This window comes from Carcharodon carcharias (assembly GCF_017639515.1).
Source record: "Carcharodon carcharias isolate sCarCar2 chromosome 35 unlocalized genomic scaffold, sCarCar2.pri SUPER_35_unloc_3, whole genome shotgun sequence".
NCBI classification, from domain to species: domain Eukaryota; kingdom Metazoa; phylum Chordata; class Chondrichthyes; order Lamniformes; family Lamnidae; genus Carcharodon; species Carcharodon carcharias.
The window spans coordinates 638,290-657,709 of record NW_024470719.1 but is presented as its reverse complement, the minus strand read 5'-3'; the positions used below and the strand labels follow the sequence as shown (position 1 = coordinate 657,709).

At 46.6% G+C, this 19,420-nt stretch overlaps 2 pseudogenes; both read left to right on the top strand.

Annotated features, from left to right (window-relative positions):
* LOC121274224 overlaps positions 1-7,009 on the top strand; it is a 166,451-nt pseudogene extending 159,442 nt beyond the window's left edge.
* Positions 7,010-8,546: 1,537 nt separating this feature from the next.
* Positions 8,547-11,010, top strand: LOC121274222 (annotated as a pseudogene).
* The last annotated feature ends 8,410 nt before the right edge of the window (positions 11,011-19,420 follow it).

The window sequence follows — 19,420 nt, the reverse complement described above, 5'->3', positions numbered from 1 at the left end:
AACCCCAGCTGCACTATTTAACCCCAGCCCACATTACTTAACCTCAGCCTGCGCTTTTTAACACCAGCCTGCACTAGTTAACCCCAGCCAGCACTACTTACTCCAAGCCCGCAGTATTTAACCCAAGCCTGCAATATATAACACTGCCTGCACTTATTAACCCCTGTGCGCACTACCTAAACCCAGCCTGCACTATTTATCCCCAGCCTGCACTATTTAACCCCAGCCCGCACTATTTATCCCCAGTCTGCACTATTTATCCCCAGCCCGCACTATTTAACCCCAGCCTGCCCTATTTAACCCCAGCCTGCACTATTTAACCCCAGCCTGCACTATTTAACCCCAGCCCACACTATTTAACCCCAGCCCGCACTGTTTAACCCCAGCCTGCACTATTTCACCCAGCCTGCACTATTTAACCACAGCCCACATTACTTAACCTCAGCCTGCACTATTTAACCCCAGCCTGCAATATTTAACCCCAGCCCGCACTATTTAACCACAGCCCACATTACTTAACCTCAGCCTGCACTATTTAACCCCAGCCTGCAATATTTAACCCCAGCTGCACTATTTAACACCAGCTGCACTACTTAACCCCAGTTTGCACTATTTAACTCCAGCCTGCACTTTTTAACCCCAGCCAGCACTATTTAACCTCAATCTTCATTATTTATACCAGCCTGCACTATTTAAACCAGCCCGCACTATTTAACTCCAGCCCGCACTATTTAACTCCAGCCTGAGCTATTTAACCCCAGTCTGCACTATTTAACCCCAGTCTGCACTATTTAACCCCAGTCTTCATTATTTATACCAGCCTGCACTATTTAACTCCAGACCGCACTATTTAACCCCAGCCCGCTTATTTAACCCCAGCCCGGACTATTTAACCCCAGCCCGCTTACTTAACCCCAGCCCGGACTATTTAACTCCAGACCGCACTATTTAACCCAGACCCGCACTATTTAACTCCAGACTGCACCATTTAACCCAGCCTGCACTATTTAACTCCAGCCCGGACTATTTAACCCCAGCCCGCTTATTTAACCCCAGCCCGGACTATTTAACCCCAGCCCGCTTATTTAACCCCAGCCCGGACTATTTAACCCAAGCCCGCTTATTTAACCCCAGCCCGCATTACTTAACCTCAGCCTGCACTATTTATCTCCAGCCTGCACTTTTTAACCCCAGCCCGCACTATTTAACCCCAGCCCGCTTACTTAACCCCAGCCCGCATTACTTAACCTCAGCCTGCACTATTTAACTCCAGCCTGCACTTTTTAACCCCAGCCTGCACTTTTTAACCCCAGCCCGCTTATTTAACCCCAGCCCGGACTATTTAACCCCAGCCCGCGTTACTTAACCTCAGCCTGCATTATTTAACCCCAGCCCACACTATTTAACCCCAGCCCACACTATTTAACCCCAGCCCGCACTATTTAATCCCAGCCCGCACTATTTAGCCCCAGCCCGCACTATTTAGCCCCAGCCCGCACTATTTAGCCCCAGCCCGCACTATTTAGCCCCAGCCCGCGTTACTTAACCTCAGCCTGCATTATTTAACCCCAGCCCACACTATTTAACCCCAGCCCGCACTATTTAACCCCAGCCCGCACTATTTAACCCCAGCCCGCACTATTTAACCCAGCCCGCACTATTTAGCCCCAGCCCGCACTATTTAGCCCCAGCCCGCGTTACTTAACCTCAGCCTGCATTATTTAACCCCAGCCCACACTATTTAACCCCAGCCCGCACTATTTAACCGAGCCCGCACTATTTAACCTCAGTCCGCACTATTTAACCCAGCCCGCACTACTTAACTCCAGCCCGCACTATTTAACCCAGCCCCCACTATTTACTCCAGGCTGCACTATTTAACCCCAGTCTGCACTATTTAACCCCAGTCTTCATTATTTATACCAGTCCGTACTATTTAACTCCAGTTTGCACTATTTAATCCAGCCTGCACTATTTAACCCCAGCTTGCAATACTTAACCGCAGCCCGCACTATTTAGCCTCAGCCCGCACTATATAACCCCAGCCCGGACTATTTAACCCCAGCCCGGACTATTTAACATCAGTCCTCACTATTTATCCCCATCCCGCACTGTTTATCCCCATCCCGTACTACTTAATCCCAGCCCAGACTATTTAACCCAGCCTGCACTATTTATCCCCATCCCACACTATTTAACCCCAGCCCGTATTATTTAACCCCAGTCCGCACTATTTAACCCCAGCCTGCACTATTTAACCCCAGCCCGTATTATTTAACCCCAGTCCGCACTATTTAACCCCAGCCTGCACTATTTAACCGCAGCCCGCACTATTTAACCCCAGCCCACACTATGTAACCCCAGCCCACACTTTTTGACACCAGTGTGCACTATTTAAACTCAGCCTTTGCAATTTAAACCCAGCTTGCACTATTCAACCCTGGCCTGTGCTATTTAACCCCAGCCTGTGCTATTTAAACCCAGCCTGCACTATTTTACCCCAGTCAGCACTAGATATCTCCATACCGGACTATTTAACCCCAGTACGCATCTTTAACCCCAGCCTGCTCTATTTAACCCCAGCCCTCACTATTTAATCGCAGCCTGCACTATTAAAACTTAGCCCGCGCTATTCACCAACCCTGCAATAATTAAAGCTAGCGTTCTCTACAAAAAGATCCCTGCAGCGCTTAGAGGTGGCCTGTACTATTTAAAGCTGGCCTGCACTATTTATCCCCAGCCCGCAATACTTAACCCCAGCACGCAAAATTTAACGCAGCCCGTACTATTTAACCCCAGCCCACACTATTTAACCCAGCCCGTACTATTTAACCCCAGCCCACACTATTTAACCCCAGCCCGTACTAACTTAACCCAGCCCGCACTATTTAACCCCAGCTCGTACTATTTAACCCCAGCCTGCACTATTTAAACCCAGTCTTCGCTATTTATCCCCATCCCGCACTATTTAACCCCTGCCCACACTATTTAACCCCAGCCTTTGCAATTTAAACCCAGCTTGCACTATTTAACCCCAGCCTATGCTATTTAAACCCAGCCTGCACTAGTTATCTCCATCCCGGATTATTTAACCCCAGTACGCATCTTTAACCCCAGCCTGCTCTATTTAACCGCAGCCCTCACTATTTAATCACAGCCTGCACTATTAAAACTTAGCCCGCGCTATTCACCAACCCTGCAATAATTAAAGCTAGCCTTCTCTACAAAAAGATCCCTGCAGCGCTTAGAGGTGGCCTGTACTATTTAAAGCTGGCCTGCACTATTTATCCCCAGCCCGCAATACTTAACCCCAGGCCGCACTATTTAACCCAGCCCGTACTATTTAACTCCAGTCTGTACTATTTTACCCCAGTCGGCACCATTTGTCTCCAGCCCATACTATTCAACCCCAGCACACATCTTTAACCCCAGCCTGCACTATTTAACCTCGGCCCTCGTTACTTAATCGCAGCATCTGGACCTATCCCCTAACCTCATTTGCCAGTTCACTTTAGCTAGCTCTGCTTTCATGCCATCATAATTGTCCTTATTTAAGTGTAAAATACTTGCTACTTTTGAACGCATTTGTTTCTCCCTCAAAATGAATGTAAAATTCAATCAGATTATGATCGCTGCTACCTGGGGGTGCCTTGACTATGAGGTTACCAATTAATCCTATCTTTTTGTTCAGTACCAGGTCTGGTTGGCTCCAGGATGTGCTGTTCTAAGAAACTATCCGGAAAACATTCTATGAATCCTCATCTACGCTACCTTTGCCCATTTGATGTTTCCAGTCTATGGTCTAGATTTTTCAGTCAGCACGCCGGGGCAGGCCCGACATGCTGGCGCGTACAATGATGCGCGATGAGGTTGGCCGTGCGTCCTGACATCATCGCGCTGTCTCACGATGTTTCATTTGGCCGGCACGCGCCGGAGTCAGCTGCACGCCCGCCGATATTTAAATGGCCTACTAAGACCAATAAGGAAGTAATTCATGGAACTGTTAACGCTGCCCATCTTACCTTAAGGTTGGCGGGCAGGCGAAAAGGCCAAGAGGCCTTAATGTTTTTTTAGGAAACCTCATCCATGAGCGTGATGAGGTTAAGCTTTTATTAATTAAATAAATCATTTTTCCAAAATATCAAAACATGTCCCATCTTATGTGAGACAGTCACATGAGGGGACATTTTTAATTACATTTTTAATCCATTTATTTAATAATTCCAAAGTGCTTCAATCTCCCTGAGGCACGGAGCATCTTTAAGGAGATTGAAGTGCTCTTTCACGCACTGGCCCCGACTCTCCCTCCTCCCCCTGCACGCACACGTAGTGCCTCTATTGGCCCGTCCACGTAAAATGGCGGCGCAGAGCCAATCGCGGGTGGGGGTTGGCTCCAAGACCACCCCCGGCCGCTCCTACCAAGCCCGCCCGCCGACTGAAAAAATCAGGCCATAATTAAAATTCTCATTATACTGTCCCCCACCACCCCTACGTTCCTTTCTCTCCCCCACTTGAAGGGCTTCCTAAACCACAGTGCCATGGTCAGATTGCTCATCCATCCTGCAGCCCCCACTCGCATCCAAACAAGCCGAGAGAACCTCAGACCTATTGGACAATTGCCAGAGGCTCGCACTCCTGCATTCCTGCCCTCTGGGTCCCCTTATCTGCCTCACTCGCAGTCACACTGTCCTGTCCCTGGCCACAGAACAAATCAGAAGACCCTATCCTCAGTGGTGTGACTGCTTGCTGGTAACTTTCCCCCTCCCTGATGTGTCACTGAGCCTGCAGCTCAGCCTCCAGCTCAATGACTTTGAGCTGAAGTTCCTTGAGCCGCAACCACTTACCGCAGAGGTGTTTGCCCTGGAACCTGCTGGCATCCAGGAGCTACCACATGCTGCAGCCTTGACACATCACCTGCCCTGCCATCCTTAATGTGTTTTAAATAATTACTTAATTATATTAATCACTTAGTTATGTTGCTATCTTATATATTTGATTAACTTTACCACCAATTTGTGTACTATTTTAAATCTTAGGGATAGAATTAAACTCGACCACTTAACAAATACTCAGCAAACAGCTAGCTCCTTTCCCTGCAGTACAGCAAGAACAAATTTCTATGGGGTGAAAAAGACAACAAAAAGAAACAAACACATCCTTGCCCCCCCCATCACCAAATGAACTCCCCTCTCATCAAACTCCGAATCTGCACTCTGTTTGTCAAGGCTGCACTAAAGAACCCGGCATTTACAGTAAACTGAACTGGGGCTCCAGAAACCAAATTCAACCAGTTAGCCAATTAACTACTCAGCTCCTACAACTGAGAGTGAGTTTACCCAGTCCAAACTGCAAGAAAGAACTTAGCCTGCTTACACAGCACTTCTCAGTTACTGCCAATTACAGACTAGATTAGATTTTAAGAATGAAATTTAAGAACAAAATTAACACTTAAAGCTCTCCTCTCACCAAACTATAAGTCTTCACCTAGCTCAGATGCCACATCACACTCTGATTTTCTTTTGACATCTCCCGCTAGTCTCTCACTCTGCTCCTTTTATCCCCACTGTGCCCTCACCTCTCCTACTGGTCTCTCTCTATCTCTCTCACTCTCCCTCATCTCTCCTTTAATGTCCCCTGTGCTCTCACCTCTCCTACTGGTCTCTCTCTATCTCTCTCAATCTCCCTCATCTCTCCTTTAATGTCCCCTGTGCTCTCACCTCTCCCTACTGGTCTCTCAGAGTCTCTCTCGCTTTGCTCCTTTTATTCCTACTGTGCCCTTGCCTCTCCTACTGGTCTCTCAGTGGCTCTCTCACTCTCCCTCCTCTCTGCTTTAATGCCCACTGTGTCATCCCCTCATCTGCAGGTGTTTCTGTGTCTCTCTCACTCTCCCTCATCTCTCCTTTAATATCCCCTGTGCTCTCACCTCTCCCACTGGTCTCTCAGTGTCTCTCTCACTCTCCCTCATCACTCCTGTTATCTGCACTGCGCCATCTCCTGGCCCACTTTAAGGTCCCTTAAACTGATAATGGTGAGCTGTCAATGAAAATAAAGAAATAACATTGATGTTCAGAGCAGGGGAGGAGGTCAGCAAGATAAGACACCACAAGCAAACTACTCTTGACACAGAGTCAGGCACTCATCACAATTAATGTGAGTGAAATAACATTACTGCAGAAAATAATGATACTATAGCTTGGAAAATCCCCAGGATCAGATGGTTTCTGTCCAGGGAGTAAGGGTAGCAAGTGAAAACATTGAAAACTAACCTTAACCCTGAGTTCTCCCCACAGGACCACACCATTGACAACACCGTCCGCTTTCTCTAAGACACTCGTGCTCCCATTCCCAAGACATTCACCGGTCACTGCCCCTATCCTTCCCCAATAAGCCTGCCTCCCCTCCCCAGCTTTTTCTCCACCCTATCATCTCCACTTCCAGCCTTCACCTACCTCCCTTGTGAAGTGCAGCATTTTCTAATGACACCCAAGTGAAGGTATGACAGGTTCCCAAGAAAGAGAAAGCAACTTCCACCGACCTCAAAGAGACGGAAGAGGTGAAGCTCACCAGCTGTGGAGCCGCTTATCTACATGGGTAACAATGAACATTCTAAATTCTGACTGACGGGGAACTTAATATCGAGGGCGAACTTAATTCCAGTGAGGTGGCCTTTTAATGAGCATGCATGAGATGTTAATGCATGAGATGGGATTCCAAACATTGTTTGTCGGGAAGCTCAACCTGCCTTTAATCCACTTTGAAAGTCAGCAGAACAGAATTCCAAGAGGTTACTCTTTATCCCTGAGTTTGGCATCATTATCAATCCCAATGCCTGGAGGAATCATTGGAGGGAAAAAACAAAAATAGATGGAAAAGCTCAGCAGTTTTTCCAGCTATTTTTGTTTTTGTTTCAGATTGCCAGTGTTTTGCTTTTATCAAAGCATTGGAGGACATGGCCACACTCGTGAAGGACTATTCATCGTTGGACAGAAAGGTTGAGAAGGAAGAATAAGATTTATTAGTCAAGTTGGGAAAATTTTACAGGGAAAAATTTAACAGCTCCTAAAACAGTTGCTGTGATCACAAAGCTGCACACTTCAGCAAGGGGCCCAGCTTTGTGCAAGGCTAGCACACTTAAAGAGTCACAATGATAGATCTACTGAGGAAAGATGAGAGGATGCCTGAGAGGAGCATCAGCACTGACATGCACTGTTGGGCCGAATGGCCACATTCTATGTGCTATATCCTATGCAAAGCTAGCCTGTAATGTATAAGACAGCCTGAACCTCGGACAGATGGGCTCTGGTTCCGTGGGAATCTCTCAGTGTATGATTGACAGTGTCTGAAATGATGGCGTTTGTCTGGTGCAGGTCTCTTAGATGGGAAACTGATTGTTGGGGGCCTGACAAATGGAAGCTTGTTGATGGCTTTCATGTTGAGGGGAGAGTGACTGCGCAGCGTCTGAATGAAGAGATGCATTTACTGGGAATGTGATTGAGATGGCTAAGACTGATGGCGTGTGATTGATCCAAAGGGCTGGTTGGGGTTTGGTGGGCGTGCGTTTGTTGCATGTGGGTCTGAATAATGAATGTTTTGTTCATCGCGGTTTGATTGAAGGGCGTTTGATCAATCGTTGCCTAGAGCTCCACCAATAACAGAATGTCGCTGACCATTTGTTCTGCGGTTTGCGCAATGAACCAATCAGCGCTGAGCATCATCGAACCTTCATTGTTATTGTTTCTCTGAGCAACCACAGTCTTTTGTTCTGAGAAGCCAATCAGAGCGCTGTTCCATTGATCGGAATGCTCCAAGGGCGCTGTATAAATAGCGCGAACGTCAACACAAGGCACATCCTCAGGAGCTGTGAGAACAGGAGATCATGGTGAGTGGGTGCACAGGAGTGCACTGGGCAATGGTTTTGGGTCAAGCCAAAGGAATCCACAGGGATGGCAAGATCCACAGAAAGAGAGTGAGAATCTACCGGGACAGTGACACATCACGAGAATGGGAATTCACTGGGAGGGGGAAATCCAATGGGCGAAAGGGGAAATCCACAGGAAGAATAGCAAGCCAAGGTGAAAGAGAAAGCATAAATGTGTGGGAAAGAGGTTATCCCCAAGGAAAGGGAACAACATCATGAGGGACATCCAAAAGGGGGAGAAGAAGATGCAAAAGTAAAGAAAGTCCATAGGCAGTGGAAATACTGAGAGAGAGAGAGGGCATCCATCAGGAAAACAAGGCTCCACAGGGAATGGGTATAAATGAGGAAAAGGGATCCAAGGAGGAGGGATCTCTCTACAGAGGGAACACTGGGACAATCTGTGGAAAGGATGGAATTATCAACAATAAATCAAGACTTCTATTGAGGGTAAATTGAAGTCCTGCAGAAAGTGGGCTGATGCATCAGGGAACAAATAGGGTTCACAGACAATACGCGGAATCCACAGTGGATGAATTTGTTGCCTCCCACAAATCTTTCTCCTTCCAGAAAGACTGATAAAGCTTTGTCCTTCTAACACTGTCAATAAACATATGCTCCTTGTCCCCTTCAGCGTGAGTGTATTTCACTTCACATTGGCCAGGCTGGTGTTCAGCTTGGCAACGCTTGCTGGGAGCTGTATTGCCTGGAGCATGGGATCCAGCCGGATGGGCAGATGCCCAGTGACAAGACCATCGGAGGTGGTGACGACTCCTTCAACACCTTCTTCAGTGAGACGGGGGCAGGGAAACATGTTCCCCGAGCCGTGTTTATAGACCTGGAGCCCACTGTGATTGGTAAGAGGAGAGATTGTTGATGGGGTTGCTCAGTCCGTGTTCTCACTAGACTCAGTTAAATATGGTCCAAAGGCATCAAATTTTCTGGAATGTTCTATGTTCCTGTTGTTAAATCTCTGTTCCCTGTCTCCAGATGAGGTCCGCACAGGCACCTACCGACAGCTCTTTCACCCCGAGCAGCTCATCACTGGCAAGGAGGATGCGGCTATTAACTACGCCCGGGGTCACTGCTCCATCGGCAAGGAGATCGTGGACCTGGTCTTGGATCGCATTCGGAAGTTGGTAAGTTGTGTAACGGGAACAATGTCAAATCCCACCTGTACAAAATCACCATCTTACCATTGACCACTGCCCCATCTCACCACCACACACTGTCCTGCTCTCTTAGTGTAAATGAAATCTTATTTATGGCCATGTGACCCACCTGTACAAATCCTATTATTCACTCCTTTATCACTTATTGATTTCACGCCAATGTTATCCTGACCAGTATTATGCACAAAAGGAAGCTGGGACTCCACTCCCTAGGCTGAACCACAGTCTCAGCGCCTCCACTGCTTTCCACCCTCATATCCACACTCCCTCCACCTGACAGTCATTACTCTCTCCACCCTCACACCCACCGTCCACCTCCCCACGTCCCAGAACCCTGTGTCAACAGTTGTTGATGGTTCTTTAATGATGGTTGTAACTTCTTGCTCCATTTTAATCTTTTGTCCTTCCTTTTCCCCACAGGCTGACCAATGCACAGGACTGCAGGGGTTCCTCATCTTCCACAGTTTTGGGGGTGGGACCGGCTCCGGCTTTACTTCCCTCCTGATGGAAAGACTCTCCGTCGACTATGGCAAGAAATCCAAGCTGGAGTTTTCCGTTTACCCTGCTCCCCAGATCTCCACTGCGGTGGTCGAGCCATACAATGCTGTGCTGGTCACCCACTGCACCCTTGAGCACTCTGACTGCGCCTTCATGGTGGACAATGAGGCCATTTTTGACGTCTGTCGGCGTAACCTGGACATTGAGAGACCCACCTACACCAACCTTAACCGTCTTATTGGACAGGTAGTGTCGTCCATCACGGCCTCACTCAGGTCCGATGGTGCCCTCAATGTGGACCTGACTGAGTTCCAAACCAACCTGGTCCCATATCCCCGCATCCACTTCCCTCTGGTAACCTACGCACCCCTTATTTCGGCCGAGAAGGCTTACCACGAGCAACTCTCGGTGCCGGAGATCACCAACGCCTGCTTTGAACCGGCCAACCAGATGGTGAAGTGTGACCCTCGCCAGGGCAAGTACATGGCATGCTGCATGTTGTACCGGGGAGATGTGGTGCCCAAGGATGTGAACGCTGCCATCGCCACCATCAAGAGCAAGCGCTCAATTGCATTTGTTGACTGGTGCCCGACTGGGTTCAAGGTAAGTGTGGGTTTTGTAACTGATCCCTGGTGCTTTGGGCCAACATGGAACCTGCCAATCTTAACTCACATGTGTACAGCACATCCTTTCTGTCTGGGCCTAAAGCTTTCTCTCTGTTCTGGGGCATAAAGTAACAAACACTCCCTATTTCTGATCCAAATAGGAGCTCCCTCTGAGGCTTTGACTAGAATTCTCTCAGCTTCAATCCTCGATTGCAGCTCGGAATGTACCACAGGTTCCTGCCTTAATATCAGAAAATGGCTTCTTGAGAATCAAAGTCACATTGGAAAAGAGGCCAGAAAGTATTTAATTAGTTCCTGTAAGCAGCCTCACTGCATCTTCCATCAGAAACTGAAGCTTGAAACCTGGGAGAAAAGCCCAATGAACAACCAGAGCTGGGTTGTTGTAGAGTGACAGACACAACACAGCTCATAAATAGAGATTATGGAAATTACAGGGGAACCAACTTCTGATTTTTAAGCATCTGCTTGTGGAGCTGAATATAACATCTTCTTTCCTTCTACAGGTTGGCATCAACTACCAGCCCCCGACAGTGGTACCAGGGGGTGACCTGGCCAAGGTGCAGCGGGCCCTCTGTATGCTGAGCAACACCACAGCAGTTTCTTGGCTTGGACCCGCCTGAACCTCAAATTCGATAAGATGTACGCCAAGCGGGCCTTTGTCCACTGGTACGTGGGGGAGGGGCTGGAGGAAGGGGAGTTCCAGGATGCACGGGAAGACATGGCCTCACTCGAGAAGGATTATGAAGAGGTGGGCATCGATTCTTCATCACTGGACCGAAAGGCAGAGGAAGAAGAATAATATTTATTATGTTATATCATAAAAAGATTTTAACTTTATTTAACATTGACATGATAGTCATTATTTAAGAGAATAAATTTATTTTAAATGATTTTGTGTGTATGTGTGTCAATTTAAAAGCCACAAATGTATGACATGTGATTGACGGGAGTTCTTTGAAGGAGTCACATTTGCTTTAGATAAAAGGGAACCAGTGGATGGACCATACCTAGATTTCCAGAAAGCATTGGGTAAGGTTTCGCATCAAAGGTTATTTTGGAAAATAAAAGCTCATGATGTTGGGGATAACCTATTGGCATGGATAAAAGATTGACTAGTTACAGGAAGAGGAGAGTTGGCATAAATGGGTCTTCTTCTGGTTGGCAGGATGCACGCCACAGTGATCAGTGCTGGTGCCTCAGCTTTTTACAGCTAATATAAATGACTTGGATGAAGAAGCCAAAGGTATGGTTGCTAATTTTGCAGGTGACACAAAGATAGATAGGAACGTAAGTTGTGAAGGGGGTCTAAGGAGGCTACAACAGGACATCAATACCTTAAGTGAGTGGGCAAATGGAGTATAATGTGGGCAAATGTGAAATTGCCCATTTTGGCAAGAAAAATAAAGAAGAATATTATCCAAATGGTGAGAGATTGCAGAACTCAGATTCAGAGGGATCTGGGTGTCCTAGTGCATGAATCACACAAGGTTGGTATGCAGGTACAACATGTAATTAGGAAAGCTAATAGAATGTTATCGTTTATTGCGAGGGGAATTAAATACAAAAGTAGGAAGGTTATGCTTCAGTTGCACAGGGCATTGGTAAGACCACATCTGGAGTACTGTGTACAGTATTGGTCTTATTTAAGGAAAGATGTAAACACATTAGAAGCAGTTCAGAGAAGGTTTACTAGGATGATATCAGGAATGGGTGGGCTGTCCAATGAGGAAAATTTGGACAGGTTAGTCTTGTATCCTCTGGAGCTTAGAAGAGTGAAGGATGACTTGATCAAAACCTTAAAGATCCTGAGGTGTCTTGAAAGAGTGGAGAGGGTGTTTTCTCTCGTGGAAGATTCTAAAACTAGGGGCCACGATTTAAAAATAAGGGGTCGCTCATTTGAGGCAGGTGAGAATTTTTTCCTCTCAGGATAGTGAGTCTTTGGAACTCTCTTCCTTAAAAGGCAGTGGAAGCAGGGTCTTTGAATATTTTTATGGCAGAGCTAGAGAAATTATCCATTAACATGGGGATGAAAGGTTATCGGAAGTAGGCAGGAACGTGGAGTGGAGGTTACAATCAGATCAGCCGTGATCTTATTGAATGGCGGAACAAACTCAGGGGGGACAAGTGGTGTACTCCTGCTCCTAATTTGTCTGTTTGTATGATTGAAACACATGAAAAGGAAGAAGATTGAAGAAGATCAATGCAGCCAGAAAATGGGTGAATCAAACTCCAGGAACTCTCGTCCCTCTTGACCCTTTGTACTATTCCTATCCCAGTCTATATTTGGATAACTGAAGTCCCCCATTATGAGTACTCTATAATTCTTGCACCTCTTCCTAATTTCTTTGCAAATTTGTTTCCCTTCATCCCTTCCACTAGTTGGTGGTCTATATACCACACCAATCAATGTTTTTGCACCTTTTTCATTCCTTATCTCTAACCAGAGAGATTTTGTCCTTGATCCCTCTCGAACATCCTCTCTCTCCAGTACTAAAATGCCATTTTTAATCAATATTGCCACTCCCTGCACTTTTCTTCCTTTCTTCTCTCTCCTAAACACCTTGAACCAAGGAATAATTATCACCCAGTCCTGCCCCTCTCTGGGCCAGGTCTCTGTTATAGCAATAATATCAAAATTCCATTTGTCAACCTGTGTCTGCAGGTCACCAATCTTATTAACCACACTCCGTGCATTCTCACACATGCACATTGGCCCTGACTCAGGCTTTTTTCACTTTCCCCCTTATTCTGGTCCCATCTAATGAATTACTATTGCCTACTCTAATTCTAATAAAACTCTCCCAAGTATTCTGTCTACTTTGAGGCAACTCTCTGATATATCCTTATTATCAGTGGATACTTCACTGCTCCCCACTGCTGGTTTTGCTCCTCTGCACTCTGAATTTCCCCTCAGGTTCCCATCACCCTTCCAATCTAGTTTAAACCCTCCCAAACAGCACTTGCAACGCCTCCCGCTAGAACATTCATCCCAGTCCAGTTAAGGTGTAATCTGTCCTTCTTGTACAGGTCCCACCTGCCCCATAGCTGATCCCAATGCCTCAGAAATCGAAAGCCCTCATTTCTACTCCACTTCTCCAACCACGTCTTGAACTGTTCTTATTCTTATGCTCACTAGCACGTGGCACTGGGAGTACATAAGAACATAAGAAATAGGAGCAGGAGGAGACCATTCGGCCCCTCGAGCCTGCTCTGCCGATCAATAAGATCATGGCTGATCTTGCGTTTCGATTTCCACGTTACCATCTAACCCCGGTAACCTTTGATTCCCTTGCCTAACAACAAATTATCTACCTCTGCTTTAAAAATATTCAATGGCCCTGCCTCCACCAACTTCTGAGGCAGAGAGTTCCAAAGTCGCACAGTCCTCTGAGGGAAGAAATTTCTCCTCCTCTCTGTCATAAAAGGACGACCCCTAATTTTAAAACAGTGCCCTCTAGTTCTGGACTCACACACAAGAGGAAACATCCTTTTGACGTCCACCTTGTCAGGACCGTTCAGGATCTTGTATACTTCAATCAAATCACCCCTAACTACAGGCCAGTTAGTTTAACATCCATTACTGGGAAAATGTTAGAGTCAATTATAAAAGATGTAATAGCAAAGCATTTAGAAATGCATAATATAATCAAGCAGAGTCAGCATGCCTGGAAAATTTATTAGAATTCTTTGAGGAGGTAGCAAGAAGGGTAGATAAAGGGGAACCAGTAGATGTAAAATATTTGGATTTACAAAAGGCGTTTGATAAGGTACCACACATGAGGCTACTTAATAAGATAAGAGCCCCTGGTGTTGGGGGTACTATTTTAGCATGGATAGAGGATTGGCTTACTAATAGGAGACAGATAGTTGAGATCAGGGGAGCATTTTCAGGATGGTAACCTGTGACTAGTGGAGTGCCACAGGGATCAGTGCTGGGACCACAATTATATACAATATACAAATTAATGATTTGGATGAGGGAAGTGAATGTACTATCGCCAAGTTTGCAGATGACACAAAAATAGGTGGGAAGGCAAATGGTGAGGATGACACAAGGAGTCTACAGAGGGACATAGACAGGTTTAGTGAGTGGGCAAAAACTTGGCAGATGGAATATAAGATGCAGAAATGTGAGGTTATGCACTTTGGTAATAGAAGAGCTGAATATTATTGAAATGGAAAAAGATTACAGAAAGCTGCAGCACAGAGGGGTCATCTTGCATGAATCACAAAAAGCTAGAAGTCAAGTTCAGCAGGCAATAGGGAAGGCAATTGGAATCTTGGCCTTTATTTCAAAGGGAATGAAGTATAAAAATAGGAAAGTCTTGCTAGAACCTTACAAGGCACTACTTAGACCACACTAGAATACTGTGAACAGTTTTGGTCTCCTTATCTAAGGAAAGATATACTGGCATTGGAGGCAAAACAGAGCAGGTTCACTAGGTTGATCCCGGAGATGGAGGAATTTTCTTATGAGGAAAGGTTGGGTAGGTTGGGCCAGTACTCATTGGAGTTTAAAAGAATAAGAGGAGACCTTACTGAAATATATAATACTCTTAAGGGGATTGAAAGGGTAGATGCTGAGAGGTTGTTTCCCCTTGTGGGAGAGTCTTAGGACCAGAGGGCATAATCTCAGAGCAAGGGGTCGCCCAATTTAGACAGAGATGAGGAGGAAACTTCTTCTCTCAGAAGGTAGTGAATCTGTGGGATTCTTTACTGCAGAGGGCTGTAGAGGTTGGGTTGTTGAGTATATTCAAGGCTGAAGTAGACAGATTTTTAATCAGTAAGGGAATCAAGGGCTATGGGGAAAAGGCAGGAAAGTGGAGGCTTATCATATCAGCCATGATCTCATTGAATGGTGGAGCAGACTTGATGAGCAAATGGCCTACTTCTGCTCCTATGTCTTATGGTCTAATCCTGTGATTATTGCTCTTGAGGTCCTGCTTTTTAATTCCCTTCCTGACTCCCTAAAATCTGCTTTCAGGACCTTTTCCTACGTATGTCATTGGTCTTAATTTGGACCATGACCTCTGGCTGCTCACCCTCCCCAAAAGAATGTCCTTCAGCCACTCTGCGACATCCTTGAACCTGGCACAGGGAGCAACAGACCATCCAGGATTCACATCTATGGCCAAAGAAGCAACTGGCTGCTCCCCTAACTATGTAATCCCCTACTGCTATAGCGTTTCCACTCTTCCTCCTCCCCTCCTGTGTAGCTGAGCCACCCGTTGTATCATGAACTTGGCTCTTGCTACAGTCCTCTGCGGACCATCTCGCTCACCAGTATCTAAAATAGAAAAGGGGTTAGAGAGCGAGATAGCCTCAGGGGATTCCTGCACTACCTGCCTGTTTCCCTTAGATACGCTGGCAGCCACACATTCCCTCTCTGCCTGTGCACTTCTTAGCTCTGGTGTGACCACCTCTCTAAACCTATCCATGTAATCCTCAGCCTTGTGGAATGCATCACAGTGACTCCAGCCGCTGCTCAAGCTCCACAACTCGGAGCTCAGGTCCCTGCAGCTGGTGACACTTTCTGCAGATGTAGTCATTGAGGGCACTTTGTGCCTACATGACTTCCCACATTGCACGTGATATACATTCCACATGGCTAAGCTGCAATGACATACCTTAAACTTTATATAAAGCATTTACTAGAGTATTTATTTACTAATTTATTCTAATTTACTCATTTACTTTAACTATTTTCTTAATTAATTTGGGATAATTCCTATGTGTACTACAACGTACTGTAATTATTAAATGCTAGTTCCACCCACAATTACAACTAATGTCTCTTAATTACACGGGTATATGTTTTAGGCATTTATTTTAATTATTTTATTTTAACTATTTTGGAGCCATGGAACCATAGAACACTATAGCACAGAATACAGACCATTCGGCCCTTCTACTCCGTGCCGAAATATTATTCCGCTAGTCTCATTGACCGGCACCTAGTCCATAACCCTCCAGACCTCTCCCATCCATGTATCTATCAAATTTATCCTTAAAACTTAACAGTGAGCCGCATTTACCATGTCAGATGGTAGCTCGTTCCACACTCTCTGAGTGAAGAAGTTCCCCCTAATGTTCCACCTAAACCTTTTCCCTTTCACCCTAAAGCCACGTCCTCTCGTGTTTATTTCTCCTAATCTAAGTGGAAAGAGCCTACTTGCATTTACTCTGTCTATACCCCTCATAATCTTGTAAACTTCTATCATATCTCCCCTCATTCTTCTACGCTCCAAGGAATAAAGTCCTAACCTGTTTAATCTTTCCCTGTAACTCAACTCCTTAAGACCCGGCAACATCCTAGTAAATCTTCTCTGCACTCTCTCAATCTTACTGATATCCTTCCTGTAGTTAGGCGACCAGAACTGCACACAATACTCCAAAGTTGGCCTCACCAATGTCCTATACAACCTCACCATAACATCCCAACTCTTATACTCAATACTTTGATTTATGAAGGCCAGTATGCCAAAAGCTTTCTTTACAACCCTGTCTACCTGTGATGCCACTTTCAGGGAACTGTGTATCTGAACTCCCAGATCCCTTTGTTCCTCTGCACTCCTCAGTGCCCTACCATTTACTGTGTATATCCTACCTTGGTCTGACCTTCCAAAATGTAACACCTCACACTTTTCCGCATTAAATTCCATCTGCCATTTTCTGGCCCATTTTTCCAGTTGGTCCAGATCTCTCTGCAAGCTTTGAAAGCCTTCCTGCTGTCCACAACGCCTCCAATATTAGGGTCATCAGCAAAATTGCTGATCCAATTCACCACATTATCATCCAAATCATTGACATAGACGACAAACAACAATGGTCCCAGCACAGATACCTGAGGCACACCACCAGTCACAGACCTCCAGTCTGAGAAGCAATCATCCACTACCACTCTCTGTCTTCTCCCACACAGCCATTATTATTTTATTTATTTATTTATTAATTTAAAGTTTTACTTCTTGTTATTTACAGATCTACTTTAACTCCTGGGTCCTAATCTGGCTTTTCACACCCTGCCCCTTCCACCAAGCACTTACCGGCAGTCAATGTACTGGTTTCTTGCGATGTCATAGTTGTATTTTTCCACTCAGTTTCTTCAGAAGCTGAAATGCTCCCAGCTCCCGGCCCGGCCTCTGCTCCTCTCCCAGGCAGGAAAGGCCGTGCTCTGATCCCCGGGCTCTATTTATGCTGCTCCCAGCTCCCGGCCCTGCCTCTGCTCCTCTCCCAGGCAGGAAAGGCCGTGCTCTGATCCCCGGGCTCTATTTATGCTGCTCCCAGCTCCCGGCCCGGCCTCTGCTCCTCTCCCAGGCAGGAAAGGCCGTGCTCTGATCCCCGGGCTCTATTTATGCTGCTCCCAGCTCCGGGCCCTGCCTCTGCTCTTCTCCCAGGCAGGAAAGGCCGTGCTCTGATCCCCGGGCTCTATTTATGCTGCTCCCAGCTCCCGGCCCTGCCTCTGCTCCTCTCCCAGGCAGGAAAGGCCGTGCTCTGATCCCCGGGCTCTATTTATGCTGCTCCCAGCTCCCGGCCCTGCCTCTGCTCCTCTCCCAGGCAGGAAAGGCCGTGCTCTGATCCCCGGGCTCTATTTATGCTGCTCCCAGCTCCCGGCCCTGCCTCTGCTCCTCTCCCAGGCAAGAAAGGCCGTGCTCTGATCCCCGGGCTCTATTTATGCTGCTCCCAGCTCCCGGCCCTGCCTGTGATTTTCTCCCAGGCAGGAAAGGCCACGCTCCATTCCCCGGGCTCTATTTATGCTGCTCCCAGCTCCCGGCCCTGCCTGTGATTTTCTCCCAAGCAGGAAAGGCCACGCTCCATTCCCCGGGCTCTATTTATGCTGCTCCCAGCTCCCGGCCCTGCCTCTGCTCCTCTCCCAAGCAGGAAAGGCCACGCTCTGATCCCCAGGCTTTATTTATGCTGCTCCCAGCTCCCGGCACTGCCTGTGATTTTCTCCCAGGCAGGAAAGGCCACGCTCCATTCCCCGGGCTCTATTTATGCTGCTCCCAGTTCCTGACCCTGCCTCTGCTCTGCTTCCCACATGCACATTAACTTTATTACTTTCTCCCTCACTCTGAACCAACCTAAAATCTTTCTATTTCCTAACTGTGGTACTCTCCCAGTATTCTGTACATCTTATATTCCTCTCTGGTATTACATCCTGCCCAATAGCTCTAACCAATTGCCCACAAGGAACTCAGTCTCAGCTCTGTTAGGTAAAACCCATCCAGCCTGCACAGGTCCCCTCTTCCCCAGAGCCAGTCCCAATGTCCCTAGAATGAATAGCCCTCCGCACTGAACCATCTTTGCAGCCATGCATTCATCTGCTTTTTCCTGCTATTTCTATAACCACTGACGTGCAGCGCTGCTAGTAATCTGGAGATTATTAATTTGAGGTCCTATATGCTATTTTCCTGTCAGATCCCTAAATTGTGACTGTAGGACCACATCCCTCTTTCTGTTTATGACAACTGCCTGTGCCCAGCTCCCCTATCACGGCTCTTTGCAGCCGCTCAGTGATATCCTTCATCCTGGCACCAAGAAGACAACACACCCTCCTACTTTCACTTCTGCAGCTTCAGAAATGTCAATCTATTCTTCTAACTATCGAATCTCCTTTCACTATTGCTCATCCCGTCTATCCTGTACCCACCCTGTAAAGTTGAGCCAGCCGTGGTGCCATGGACTTGGCTCTGGCTGAGCTCCCCAAATAACCATCACGCCCATCTGTGTTCAGAAGTGAATACTGGATGGAGAGTGAGATGCACTCAGGGTCCTCCTGCACTAACTGGATGTTTCTTCTTGACAGTTTGATGGTAACACATTCCCTCCCTCCTTGCATATTCTTAAGATGCAGGGTGACCGCATCTAAAAGCATTCTACCCATGAAGCTCAGCCTCACAGATGTACCATTTTAACACCAGCTGCTGTTCATATCCAAAACCTGGAACTCAAGCTGCTTCAACTGATGACACTTGCTGCACAAGTGGTTATCCAGGACATGGGATGCGTCCTGGAGTCTCCACATAGCACAGGTTGAGCACTCTAGAGGTCTGAGCAGCCTTGCCATTACAATTACATAATAAACCTTGCTAATAGTAATAAATTTGCTGATACACATGACTGCTGTTAATAATACATTTACTTAGTACTACAGAAACCCAACTTAAATTCTTCATTTCCAGCTCCCAATTTGAAACAATTACCTGAGA